A 15363-nucleotide genomic window follows, 5' to 3' on the forward strand; every position below is an offset into this window, starting at 1 on the left:
TAGGGTACAGGAGGGTAGAGTAGGGTGGAGTAGGGTACAGGAGGGTAGAGTAGGCTGGAGTAGGGCACAGAAGGGTAGAGTAGGGTGGAGCAGGGCACAGTGGGGTAGAGTAGGGTGGAGTAGGGCACAGTGGGGTGGAGTAGGGCACAGTGGGGTGGAGTAGGGTACAGTACACTACGGTAGGGTACAGTAGACTACAGGAGGGTAGAGTAGACTACATTATGGTACAGTACACTACAGTAGGGTGTGGTAGGGTACAGTATGGTACAGTAGATGACAGTAAGGTGGAGTAGGGTACAGGAGGGTAGAGTAGGGTACAGTAGGGTGGAATAGGGCACAGTAGGGTGGAGTAGGGTACAAGAGGGTAGAGTAGGGTGGAGTAGGGTACAGGAGGGTAGAGTAGGGTGGAGTAGGGTACAAGAGGGTAGAGTAGGGTGGAGTAGGGCACGGTAAGGTGGAGTAGGGCACAGTAGGGTAGAGTAGGGTGGAGTAGGGTGCAGGAGGGTAGAGTAGGGTGGAGTAGGGCACAGTAGGGTGGAGTAGGATACAGGAGGGTAGAGTAGGGCACGGTAGGGTGGACTAGGGCACAGTAGGGTGGAGTAGGGTACAGGAGGGTAGAGTAGGGTACAGTAGACTACAGTAGGGTACAGTAGACTGCAATAGGGTGGAGTAGGGTGGAGTAAGGTACAGTAGACTACAGTAGGGCACAGTAGACTGCAGTAGGGTGGATTAGGGCACAGTAGGGTGGAGTAGGGTACAGTAGACTACAGTAGGGTACAGTAGACTGCAATAGGGTGGAGTAGGGTGGAGTAAGGTACAGTAGACTACAGTAGGGCACAGTAGACTGCAGTAGGGTGGATTAGGGCACAGTAGGGTGGAGTAGGGTACAGTAGACTGCAGTAGGGTGGAGTAGGGTACAGTAGACTAAGGTAGGGTACAGTAGGGTACAGTAGACTGCAGTAGGGTGGAGTAGGGTACAGTAGACTACAGTAGACTACAGTAGGGTACAGTAGACTGCAGTAGAGTACAGTAGGGTACAGTAGACTACAGTAGGGTACAGTAGACTGCAGTAGGGTGGAGTAGGGCACAGTAGGGTGGAGTAGGGTACCATAAGGTACAGTAGATGACATTAGGGTACAGTAGACTACAGTAGGGTACAGTAGACTGCAGTAGGGCACAGTAGGGTACAGTAGGGTGCAGTAGACTACAGTAGGGTACAGTAGGGTACAGCAGACTTCAGTAGGGTACAGTAGGGTGCAGTAGACTACAGTAGGGTACAGTAGACTGCAGTAGGGTACAGTAGACTACAGTAGGGTACAGTAGACTGCAGTAGGGTGGATTAGGGCACAGTAGGGTGGAGTAGGGTACAGTAGACTACAGTAGGGTGGAGTAGGGTACAGTAGACTACAGTAGACTACAGTAGGGTACAGTAGACTACAGTAGGGTACAGTAGGGTGCAGTAGACTACAGTAGGGTACAGTAGGCCACAATAGGGTACAGTAGGGTACAGTAGACTACAGTAGGGTACAGTAGGGTGCATCTAGACTACAGTAGGGTACAGTAGTGTGCAGTAGGGTGGATTAGGGCACAGTAGGGTGGAGTAGGGTACAGTAGACTGCAGTAGGGTGGAGTAGGGTACAGTAGACTACAGTAGGGTACAGTAGGGTACAGTAGACTGCAATAGGGTGGAGTAGGGCACAGTAGGGTGGAGTAGGGTACCATAAGGTACAGTAGATGACATTAGGGTACAGTAGACTACAGTAGGGTACAGTAGACTGCAGTAGGGCACAGTAGGGTACAGTAGGGTGCAGTAGACTACAGTAGGGTACAGTAGGGTACAGTAGACTACAGTAGGGTACAGTAGGGTGCAGTAGACTACAGTAGGGTACAGTAGGCAACAATAGGGTACAGTAGGGTACAGTAGACCACAATAGAGTGCAGTAGACTACAGTAGTGTGCAGTAGGTGGTTATTTCTCGACCACATCAAGAGCTATGTGAGGCTCTCTTAGGTGTGGCAAGTACTTAAAATGCCTCCCAAATGGCACTCTATTCCCTTCATAGTGCCCTACGTTTCACCAGGACCTACATACTAAAGTCTACTCTGCTTCACAATACTGCCCATTAACTAAAATGACAGTTTCCCTTCGAGCTCTGGAAAAGCCTGGAGATGTTCACTGCAAGACACAGATAGAATTGATGAAAGGGGAGGAAAAGACACCTGCTGCTCATTAAACTGATCACACCAACAGCCAGCTGAATACTCCCTGGTAACAGCAGGAAAGGATACCTTCAAGCTAGGTTCTTATGTCCTAAATATAATCCTAAACTCTACAGTCGGAGATTTACACACACCTTAGCCAAATACATTTAAGCTCAGGTTTTCACAATTGCTGACATTTAATGCTAGTAAAAAAATGCCCTGTCTTAGGTCAGTTAGGATCACCACTTTATTTTAAGAATGTAAAATGTCATAATAATAGTAGAGAGAATGATTTATTTCAGTTTTTATTTCTTTCATCACATTCCCAGTGGGTCAGAAGTTTACATACACTCAATTAGTATTTGGTAGCATTGCCTTTAAAATTGTTTAACTTGGGTCAAACGTTTCGGGTAGCCTTCCACAAGCCTCCCACAATACGTTGGGTGAATTTTGGCCCATTCCTCCTGACAGAGCTGGTGTAACTGAGTCTGGTTTGTACACACTTTTTCAGCTCTGCACACTAATTTTCTATAGGGTTGAGGTCAGGGCTTTGTGATGGCCACTCCAATACCTTGACTTTGTTGTCCTTAAGCCATTTTGCCACAACTTTGGAAATATGCTTGGGGTCCTTGTCCATTTGGAAGACCCATTTGCGACCAAGCTTTAACTTCCTGACTGATGTCTTGAGATGTTGTTTCAATATATCCACATAATTTTCCTCCCTCATGAAGCCATCTATTTTGTGGAGTGCACCAGTCCCTCCTGCAGCAAAGCACCCCCACAACATGATGCTGCCACCCCCGTGCTTCACGGTGGGGATGGTGTTCTTCGGCTTGCAAGCCTCCCCCTTTTTCCTCCAAACATAACGATGGTCATTATGGTCAAACAGTTCTAGTTTTGTTTCATCAGACCAGAGGACATTTCTCCAAAAAAGTACGATCTGTCCCCATGTGCAGATGCAAACCATAGTCTGGCTTTTTTATGGCTGTTTTGGAGCAGTGGCTTCTTCCTTGCTGAGCGGCCTTTCAGGTTATGCCGATATAGGACTCGTTTTACTGTAGATATAGATACTTTTGTACCCGTTTCCTCCAGCATCTTCACAAGATCCTTTGCTGTTCTTCTGGGATTGATTTGCACTTTTCGCACCAAAGTACGTTCATCTCTAGGAGACAGAACGCGTCGCCTCCCTGAGCGGTATGGCGGCTGCGTGGTCCCATGGTGTTTATACTTGCGTACTATTGTTTATACATTTGAACGTGGTACCTTCAGGCGTTTTGAAATTGATCCCAAGGATGAACGGGACTTGTGGAGGTGTACAATTTTTGTTTTGATTTTTTCTAAATCTACACTCCCAGTTAGGAAGAAAGGCATTATGTAAATCTACACTTTCAGTTAGGATGAAAGGCATTATGTAAATCTACACTCCCAGTTAGGATGAAAGGCATTATGTAAATCTACACTTTCAGTTAGGATGAAAGGCATTATGTAAATCTACACTTTCAGTTAGGATGAAAGGCATTATGTAAATCTACACTCCCAGTTAGGATGAAAGGCATTATGTAAATCTACACTTTCAGTTAGGATGAAAGGCATTATGTAAATCTACACTTTCAGTTAGGAAGAAAGGCATTATGTAAATCTACACTTTCAGTTAGGATGAAAGGCATTATGTAAATCTACACTTTCAGTTAGGATGAAAGGCATTATGTAAATCTAAACTCCCAGTTAGGATGAAAGTCATTTTGTAAATCTACACTCCCAGTTAGGATGAAAGAATGGTCCAAGGTGACAAGTGAGTGACAGGTCTAGTTCAGTCCATCCACACGTTCTTCTAAAGACAGAGGGGTGTGTACCAACTAGTACACTGCTTTCCACAAGATATACTACAACATTCATCTGAGGGTTAGGAACTATGACAAGCTACCTACTGACAGGAGGAGATTGAACGTGAAATTGGACAACATGTATGTTTGACTTGTAGACAACCCCCCACAGTGTCTATATATTATCTTTTCAAACTAGTGTAAACATTTCCCTGGCTTTGCCAAAGGGTACATTACACACATTAGAAGAGGTACACTAGATTACAACATTTTTTTTTATAGGCAAAGCAAAGAAGAGAAGACCTTCTGCATATTTGCTCTAACATTTAGAGGATACGATTGAATTAAATAAATGGCCAAATGCTCCTAATACTCTTAAAAGGGATAAGAAGGCTCAGAGTGTCTTACTTTAAGAGCAACCGGCCGTGATTGGGAGTCACATAGGGTGGCGCACAATTGGCCCAGCGTCGTCCGGGTTTGGCAATCATTGTAAATAAGAATTTGTTCTTAACTGACTTGCCTAGTTAAATTAAGGATAAATAAAATACAATTTAAGAAAAAAATGCTGACATCTCTCAACGAATTCTCAAATTGACCCACTATTTACATTGTCTTGAAATACACTAAAATTGGGGTATAAATGCAACATTTTCAAAAAAAAATGAATGTGTGGAATACTGCATAGTTATAAGACTAGTGTAATTTGTGCCAGGGCAGTACATGTTGAGTGTGCTTCTCTATAAGAGTGCTGCAAGTCTGTTCATTTGTTTACAGAAAAACTGCATTGTATTTGGTCAAACACATTTTTTTGTAGTGTATTTATCCCTGTGTTTCCTGTCTCTCTGTACCAGTGTATTTATACCTGTGTTTCCTGTCTCTCTGTACCAGTGTATTTATACCTGTGTTTCCTGTCTCTCTGTACCAGTGTATTTATCCCTGTGTTTCCTGTCTCTCTGTACCAGTGTATTTATCCCTGTGTTTCCTGTTTCTCTGTACCAGTGTATTTATCCCTGTGTTTCCTGTCTCTCTGTACCAGTGTATTTATCCCTGTGTTTCCAGTCTCTCTGTACCACAGTATTTATCCCTGTGTTTCCTGTCTCTCTGTACCAGTGTATTTATCCCTGTGTTTCCTGTCTCTCTGTACCAGTGTATTTATCCCTGTATTTCCAGTCTCTCTGTACCACAGTATTTATCCCTGTGTTTCCTGTCTCTCTGTAACAGTGTATTTATCCCTGTGTTTCCTGTCTCTCTGTGCCAGTGTATTTATCCCTGTGTTTCCTGTCTCTCTGTACCACAGTATTTATCCCTGTGTTTCCTGTCTCTCTGTACCAGTGTATTTATCCCTGTGTTTCCTGTCTCTCTGTACCAGTGTATTTATACCTGTGTTTCCTGTCTCTCTGTACCAGTGTATTTATCCCTGTGTTTCCTGTCTCTCTGTACCAGTGTATTTATCCCTGTGTTTCCTGTTTCTCTGTACCAGTGTATTTATCCCTGTGTTTCCAGTCTCTCTGTACCACAGTATTTATCCCTGTGTTTCCTGTCTCTCTGTAACAGTGTATTTATCCCTGTGTTTCCTGTCTCTCTGTGCCAGTGTATTTATCCATGTGTTTCCTGTCTCTCTGTACCACAGTATTTATCCCTGTGTTTCCAGTCTCTCTGTACCACAGTATTTATCCCTGTGTTTCCTGTCTCTCTGTGCCAGTGTATTTATCCCTGTGTTTCCTGTCTCTCTGTACCAGTGTATTTATCCCTGTGTTTCCTGTCTCTCTATACCAGTGTATTTATCCCTGTGTTTCCTGTCTCTCTGTACCAGTGTATTTATCCCTGTGTTTCCTGTCTCTCTGTACCAGTGTATTTATCCCTGTGTTTCCTGTCTCTCTGTACCAGTGTATTTATCCCTGTGTTTCCTGTCTCTCTGTACCAGTGTATTTATCCCTGTGTTTCCTGTCTCTCTGTACCAGTGTATTTATCCCTGTGTTTCCTGTCTCTCTGTACCAGTGTATTTATCCCTGTGTTTCCTGTCTCTCTATACCAGTGTGTTTATCCCTGTGTTTCCTGTCTCTCTATACCAGTGTATTTATCCCTGTGTTTCCTGTCTCTCTGTACCAGTGTGTCTTGTATGTTCAAATCAACCAGCGTCTTTTAGTCCTTTTGCTATTTTCTTTTTGATACTTTACCTGGTTTTGACCCCTGCCTCTCTGGACTACTTTTCTGCCTGGTCATCCTGCCTGATCATCCTGCCTGTCTCTGGACTACTTTCCTGTCTGGTCATCCTGCCTGGTCATCCTGCCTGATCATCCTGCCTGGTCATCCTGTCTGATCATCCTGCCTGATCATCCTGCCTGTCTCTGGACTACTTTCCTGCCTGATCATCCTGCCTGGTCATCCTGCCTGATCATCCTGCCTGTCTCTGGACTACTTTCCTGCCTGGTCATCCTGCCTGATCATCCTGCCTGTCTCTGGACTACTTTCCTGTCTGATCATCCTGCCTCTCTGGACTACTTTCCTGCCTGGTCATCCTGCCTGATCATCCTGCCTGTCTCTGGACTACTTTGCCTGATCATCCTGCCTGTCTCTGGACTACTTTCCTGTCTGGTCATCCTGCCTGGTCATCCTGCCTGATCATCCTGCCTGGTCATCCTGTCTGATCATCCTGCCTGATCATCCTGCGTGTCTCTGGACTACTTTCCTGCCTGGTCATCCTGCCTGATAATCCTGCCTGATCATCCTGCCTGTCTCTGGACTACTTTCCTGCCTGATCATTCTGCCTGATCTTCCTGCCTGTCTCTGGACTACTTTCCTGCCTGATCATCCTGCCTGATCATCCTGCCTGATCATCCTGTCTGATCATCCTGCCTGTCTCTGGACTACTTTCCTGCCTGATCATCCTGCCTGTCTCTGGACTGTCTTTCCTGCCTGATCATCCTGCCTGTCTCTGGACTACTTTCCTGTCTGATCATCCTGCCTGTCTCTGGACTACTTTCCTGCCTGATCATCCTGCCTGATCATTCTGCCTGGTCATCCTGTCTGATCATCCTGCCTGTCTGTGGACTACTTTTCTGCCTGATCATCCTGCCTGTCTCTGGACTACTTTCCTGCCTGCCTGGTCATCCTGCCTGATCATCCTGTCTGATCATCCTGCCTGTCTCTGGACTACTTTCCTGCCTGCCTGATCATCCTGTCTGATCATCCTGCCTGATCATCCTGCCTGATCATCCTGCCTGTCTCTGGACTACTTTCCCGCCTGCCTGATCATCCTGTCTGATCATCCTCCCTGATCATCCTGCCTGTCTCTGGACTACTTTCCCGCCTGCCTGATCATCCTGCCTGTCTCTGGACTACTTTCCCGCCTGCCTGATCATCCTGCCTGTCTCTGGACTACTTTCCCGCCTGCCTGAACTTCCTGCCTGATCATCCTGCCTGATCATCCTGCCTGTCTCTGGACTACTTTCCCGCCTGCCTGATCATCCTGTCTGATCATCCTGCCTGATCATCCTGTCTGTCTCTGGACTACTTTCCTGCCTGGTCATCCTGCCTGATCATCCTGCCTGATCATCCTGGCTGTCTCTGGACTACTTTCCTGCCTGATCATCCTGCCTGATCATCCTGCCTGTCTCTGGACTACTTTCCTGCCTGGTCATCCTGCCTGGTCATCCTGCCTGATCATCCTGCCTGATCATCCTGCCTGTCTCTGGACTACTTTCCTGCCTGGTCATCCTGCCTGTCTCTGGACTACTTTCGTGTCTATTCATCCTGCCTGATCATCCTGTCTGTCTCTGGACTACTTTCCTGCCTGATCATCCTGCCTGATCATCCTGTCTGATCATCCTGCCTGTCTCTGGACTACTTTCCTGCCTGATCATCCTGCCTGTCTCTGGTCTCTGGACTACTTTCCTGCCTGATCATACTGCCTGTCTCTGGACTACTTCCCTGTCTGATCATCCTGCCTGTCTCTGGACTACTTTCCTGCCTGATCATCCTGCCTGATCATCCTGCCTGGTCATCCTGTCTGATCATCATGCCTGTCTCTGGACTACTTTCCTGCCTGATCATCCTGCCTGTCTCTGGACTACTTTCCTGCCTGCCTGGTCATCCTGGCTGATCATCCTGTCTGATCATCCTGCCTGTCTCTGGACTACTTTCCTGCCTGCCTGATCATCCTGTCTGATCATCCTGCCTGATCATCCTGCCTGTCTCTGGACTACTTTCCCGCCTGCCTGATCATCCTGCCTGTCTCTGGACTACTTTCCCGCCTGCCTGATCATCCTGCCTGTCTCTGGACTACTTTCGTGTCTATTCATCCTGCCTGATCATCCTGTCTGTCTCTGGACTACTTTCCTGCCTGATCATCCTGCCTGATCATCCTGTCTGATCATCCTGCCTGTCTCTGGACTACTTTCCTGCCTGATCATCCTGCCTGTCTCTGGACTACTTTCCTGCCTGATCATACTGCCTGTCTCTGGACTACTTCCCTGTCTGATCATCCTGCCTGTCTCTGGACTACTTTCCTGCCTGATCATCCTGCCTGATCATCCTGCCTGGTCATCCTGTCTGATCATCATGCCTGTCTCTGGACTACTTTCCTGCCTGATCATCCTGCCTGTCTCTGGACTACTTTCCTGCCTGCCTGGTCATCCTGCCTGATCATCCTGTCTGATCATCCTGCCTGTCTCTGGACTACTTTCCTGCCTGCCTGATCATCCTGTCTGATCATCCTGCCTGATCATCCTGCCTGTCTCTGGACTACTTTCCTGCCTGCCTGATCATCCTGCCTGTCTCTGGACTACTTTCCCGCCTGCCTGATCATCCTGCCTGTCTCTGGACTACTTTCCTGCCTGCCTGATCATCCTGTCTGATCATCCTGCCTGATCATCCTGCCTGTCTCTGGACTACTTTCCTGCCTGCCTGATCATCCTGCCTGATCATCCTGTCTGATCATCCTGCCTGATCATCCTGCCTGTCTCTGGACTACTTTCCCGCCTGCCTGATCATCCTGCCTGATCATCCTGCCTGTCTCTGGACTACTTTCCTGCCTGCCTGATCATCCTGCCTGATCATCCTGTCTGATCATCCTGCCTGATCATCCTGCCTGATCATCCTGCCTGATCATCCTGCCTGATCATCCTGCCTTCCACCTGTCTGATCATCCTGTCTGATCATCCTGCCTGGTCATCCTGCTTGGTCATCCTGTCTGATCATCCTGCCTGATCATCCTGTCTGATCATCCTGCCTGCCCTGACCTTGAGTCTGCCTGCCCTGACCTTGACTCCACCTGCCCTGACCTTGAGTCTGCCTGCCCTGACCTTGACTCTACCTGCCCTGACCTTGAGTCTGCCTGCCCTGACCTTGAGTCCGCCTGCCCTGACCTTGACTCTACCTGCCCTGACCTTGAGTCTGCCTGCCCTGACCTTGACTCTACCTGTCCTTCGGTACCTTTTGGACTTTTTGCCTGTCCACGACCATGCTCTTCTCGGGGTGATTAATCCCTATTGGATTAATACATACTCTCAGACTCCAACCATCTGCCTCCTGTGTTTGCGTCTGGGTCTCATCTTGAATCATGATAGATTACTTAATTGGCAAAGTGGGCAAACTTAGAAATTCCAACAACGAACAGTGAGCCATTTGTAATCATGCATATAATGACAAAAAAAGCATTGTGCGTTTGAATTTTATAACATTTGTGTGAGAGAGGTGGATAAATTATTGTTATCGACAAACCTCTTGGCATTGATAGCTACAGAGGATGGTAGCTGACTCTATAGCCACTCCTGTCTGTCATATCTTTAGTCTGAGCCTGGAGGAAAGTCTTGGACCTCAGGCCTGGAAGGAAGCCAAAGTCATTCCACTACCCAAGAGTGTTAAAGCAGCCTTTACTGGTTCTAACAGCAGACCTATCAGCTGCCAGCTCTTAGCAAACTGTTTGAAAAAAAATGTGTTTGACCAAATACAATGCAATTTTTCTGTAAACAAATGAACAGACTTTCAGCACTCTTATAGAGAAGGACACTCAACATGTACTGCCCTGGCACAAATGACTGACGATTGGTTGAAAGAACTTGATAAGAAGATTGTGGGAGCTTCTTGTTAGATTTCAGTGCAGATGTTGTTGAAAACGTAAAAAAACATAATGACAAAGTAAAATGTTTTTAGATAATTTTGCCAAATGTATTAAAAAACTAAATAAACAATAATTTCACAAGTACAGAAAATATAATGTACAGTGTCTTGTGAAAGTATTCACCCCCTTGGCATTTTTCCTATTTTGTTGCCTTACAACCTGGAATTAAAATAGTTTTTTTGGGGGGAGGGTTGTATCATTTGATTTACACAATATGCCTACCATTTTGAAGATGCTAAATATTTTTTATTGTGGAACAAACAAGAAATAAGACGAAAAAATAACAGAAAACATGAGCGTGCATAACTTTCACCCCCACAAAGTCAATACTTTGTAGAGCCACCTTTTGCAGAAATTACAGCTGCAAGTCTCTTGGGGAATGTCTCTATAAGCTTGGGACATCTAGCCACTGGGATTTTTGCCCATTCTTCAAGGCAAAACTGCTCCAGCTCCTTCAAGTTGGATGGGTTCCTGCTGGTGTACAGCAATCTTTAAGTCATACTGTAAAGGATCTCGTCCTCGTCCTGAGGAGGAGTAGCGAGAAGGATCGGAGGACCAAAACACAGCATGGTAAGTGTCCATAATTTAATGAAGAAAAATGAACACTGAACAAAAACAATACGCAACAAATGAACAGTCCCGTAAGGTGAATGACAAACACTAAACAGGAAATAAACACCCACGAAACTCAGGTGGAAAAAGGCTACCTAAGTATGATTCTCAATCAGAGACAACTAACGACACCTGCCTCTGATTGAGAACCATACTAGGCCGAACACAAAAACCAACATAGAAAAACAAACATAGACTGCCCACCCCAACTCACGCCCTGACCATACTAAAACAAAGACAAAACAAAGGAACTAAGGTCCGAACGTGACATATACCACATATTCTCAATTGGATTGAGGTCTGGGCTTTGACTAGGCCATTCCAAGACATTTAAATGTTGCCCCTTAAACCACTCGAGTGTTGCTTTAACAGTATGCTTAGGGTCATTGTCCTGCTGGAAGGTGAACCTCCGTCCCAGTCTCAAATCTCTGGAAGACTGAAACAGGTTTCCCTCAAGAATGTCCCTGTATTTAGCACCATCCATCATTCCTTCAATTCTGACCAGTTTCCCAGTCCCTGCTGAAGAAAAACATCCCCACAGCATGATGCTGCTACCACCATGCTTCACTTTGGGGATGATATTCTCGGGGTGATGAGAGGTGTTGGGTTTGTGACAGACATAGCGTTTTCCTTGATGGCAAAAAGCTCAATTTTGATCAAGTCTCATCTGATCAGACTTTGTTTGGAGAGTTTCCCACATGCCCTTTGGCAAACACCAAACGTTTGCTTTTTTTTTCTTTAAGCAATGGCTTTTTCTGGCCACTCTTCCGTAAAGGGCACATTTGAAAAAGAGACATATGTCTCAATATATCTGGTAAAAAAAATTAAGATCACAGGAGTGCAGCGGTCACGACTTTCACCGAAGTCACTCTCCTTGAGGGTCGACCCCACTCGCTTTCTAGCCATCGCCGATCCACTTTTCATTTTCCATTTGTTTTGTCTTTGTTTTCGACACACCTGGTTTCTATTCCCCAATTACATGTTCATTATTTAACCCTCTGTTTCCCCCATGTTGGTGTGCGTGTTTGTATATAATGTTCAGGTCGTTACTTGTTGGCTGTTAGCCGGGTCCGTTATTACACCCGTTATTTATTAAGAGTGACCGGTAATTTCACACATCTTTAGTATTTGTTTTTATACTGGTGCTGTTTGTGGAATAAATTACCTTATTACACTCATCTCTGCTCCCCTGCGCCTGATTCCATGATTCCAGTTACCTACAGCCTGACAAAGGCACTGCATCGCGTCACCACAGATTCCAGGCTGTGTCACATCTGGGTGTGATCAGGAGTCCCATAAAGGCAGCGAACAATTGGCCCAGCGTTGTCCGGGTTAGGGGAGGATTTTTGCCAGATGGGCTACATACCTCACCGCGCTGTAGCGACTCCTTGTGACGGGCCGGGTGCGTGCAGGCTAGGCTGACATCGGTCGTCAACAGTTCAACGGTTTTTCCTTTGACACATTGGTGCTTCCGGGTTAAGAGCGCGGGTGAGATAAGATAAGATGAGATAAGATTGAATTTGGGGAGAAAAATAAACATATATATATATATATATATACATATATATATATATATATACAGTATATAAAGATCACTAAATTTAAAGACTTTGAGACTGAAATGTAGCCGTTACTTTCCACTGATGACCTTTGGCCTTTGACATTGGTGAAGATCACATCAGACGGTAGAGTAGGGATGCGCCCAAAATGGCCCCCTATTAAATCCCTATATCACTACCTTTCACCAGTCCTGATCAAACGTATTTCACTATGAAGGGAATAAGGTTTTATTTATGTTATATATGTTATGTTTATTATTTGGAACATATCCTAGTGACCAGTGGTGTAAAGTACTTCAGTAAAAATACTTGTAAGTAAAAATACTTGTAAGTACTACTTAAAGTATTATAGTATTTAAGTCGTTTTTTGGGGGGGTTATCTGTACTTTACTTTACTATTGACATTTTTTTTACAACTTTCACTTTTACTTCACTTCATTCCTAAAGAAAATAATGTACTTTTTACTCCATACATTTCTTCTGACACCCAAAAGTACTCGTTCCATTTTGAATGCTTAGCAGGACAGGAACATGGTCTAATTCTCACATCAGTGGTCATCTCCACTTATCAAGAGAACATCCCTGGTCATCTCCACTTATCAAGAGAACATCCCTGGTCATCTCCACTTATCAAGAGAACATCCCTGGTCATCTCCACTTATCAAGAGAACACCCCTGGTCATCTCCACTTATCAAGAGAACACCCCTGGTCATCTCCACTTATCAAGAGAACATCCCTGGTCATCTCCACTTATCAACAGAACACCCCTGGTCATCTCCACTTATCAAGAGAACATCCCTGGTCATCTCCACTTATCAACAGAACACCCCTGGTCATCTCCACTTATCAACAGAACACCCCTGGTCATCTCCACTTATCAACAGAACACCCCTGGTCATCTCCACTTATCAAGACAACATCCCTGGTCATCTCCACTTATCAAGAGAACATCCCTGGTCATCTCCAATTATCAAGAGAACATCCCTGGTCATCTCCAATTATCAAGAGAACATCCCTGGTCATCTCCAATTATCAAGAGAACATCCCTGGTCATCTCCACTTATCAAGAGAACATCCCTGGTCATCTCCACTTATCAAGAGAACATCCCTGGTCATCTCCACTTATCAAGAGAACATCCCTGGTCATCTCCACTTATCAAGAGAACATCCCTGGTCATCTCCACTTATCAAGAGAACATCCCTGGTCATGTCCACTTATCAACAGAACATCCCTGGTCATCTCCACTTATCAACAGAACATCCCTGGTCATCTCCACTTATCAAGAGAACATCCCTGGTCATCTCCACTTATCAAGAGAACATCCCTGGTCATCTCCTTTGCGTAATATAAGACATTTCAAATGATTCATATTTGTACTTTTACTCTTGATACTTTTTATTTCATTTTTTATTTTACCTTCATTTAACTAGGCAGGTGAGTTAAGAACAAATTATTATTTACAATGACAGCCTACCGGGGAACAGTGAGTTTCCAGGGCAAAACGACAGATGTTTTACCTTGTCAGCTCAGGGATTCAATCCAGCAACCTTTCAGTTACTAGTCCAAATGCTCTAACCACTAGGCTACCTGCCGACCCTATACTCTAACCACTAGACTACCTGCCGACCCTACACTCTAACCACTAGGCTACCTGCCGACCCTACACTCTAACCACTAGTCTACCTGCCGACCCTACACTCTAACCACTAGACTACCTGCCGACCCTACACTCTAACCACTAGGCTACCTGCCGACCCTATACTCTAACCACTAGACTACCTGCCGACCCTATACTCTAACCACTAGACTACCTGCCGACCCTACACTCTAACCACTAGGCTACCTGCCGACCCTATACTCTAACCACTAGACTACCTGCCGACCCTACACTCTAACCACTAGACTACCTGCCGACCCTACACTCTAACCACTAGGCTACCTGCTAGACTCTAACCACTAGACTACCTGCCGACCCTACACTCTAACCACTAGGCTACCTGCTGACCCTACACTCTAACCACTAGGCTACCTGCCGCCCAACACTCTAACCACTAGGCTACCTACCGTCCCTACACTCCAACCACTAGGCTACCTGCCGACCCTACACTCTAACCGCTAGCCTACCTGCCGTCCCTACACTCTAACCACTAGGCTACCTGCCGTCCCTACACTCTAACCACTAGACTACCTGCCGACCCTACATTCTAACCACTAGACTACCTGCCGTCCCTACACTCTAACCACTAGGCTACCTGCCGCCCAACACTCTAACCACTAGGCTACCTACCGTCCCTACACTCCAACCACTAGGCTACCTGCCGATCCCTAACAGCCTACCTGCCGTCCCTAACCACTAGGCTACCTGCCGTCCCTACATTCTAACCACTAGGCTACCTGCCGTCCCTACACTCTAACCACTAGACTACCTGCCGACCCTACAATCTAACCACTAGGCTACCTGCCGACCCTACACTCTAACCACTAGACTACCTGCCGTCCCTACACTCTAACCACTAGGCTACCTGCCGTCCCTACACTCTAACCACTAGACTACCTGCCGACTACATTCTAACCACTAGACTACCTGCCGTCCCTACACTCTAACCACTAGACTACCTGCCGACCCTACACTCTAACCACTAGACTACCTGCCGACCCTACACTCTAACCACTAGACTACCTGCCGTCCCTACTCTCTAACCACTAGACTACCTGCCGTCCCTACACTCTAACCACTAGACTACCTGCCGTCCCTACACTCCAACCACTAACCATCCCTACATTCTAACCACTAGGCTACCTGCCGTCCCTACACTCTAACCACTAGGCTACCTGCCGTCCCTACACTCTAACCACTAGACTACCTGCCGACCCTACACTCTAACCACTAGACTACCTGCCGACCCTACACTCTAACCACTAGACTACCTGCCGACCCGTATATTTTAGTAACAGAAATATTTTCACTCAAATAGTATTTTACTGGGGGACTTTCACTCATTTTCTATTAAGGTATCTTTACTTTTACTCAAGTAGGACAGTTGG

At 46.0% G+C, this 15363-nt stretch overlaps 1 protein-coding gene across 1 annotated transcript in view; it reads right to left on the reverse strand.

Annotated features, from left to right (window-relative positions):
- The window catches only part of LOC121840715 (zinc finger MIZ domain-containing protein 1-like), a 384796-nt gene that overhangs the window by 123039 nt on the left and 246394 nt on the right, over positions 1 to 15363 (reverse strand). The window lies entirely within an intron of this gene.

Source organism: Oncorhynchus tshawytscha, linkage group LG24, assembly GCF_018296145.1.
Source record: "Oncorhynchus tshawytscha isolate Ot180627B linkage group LG24, Otsh_v2.0, whole genome shotgun sequence".
Classification (NCBI taxonomy): domain Eukaryota; kingdom Metazoa; phylum Chordata; class Actinopteri; order Salmoniformes; family Salmonidae; genus Oncorhynchus; species Oncorhynchus tshawytscha.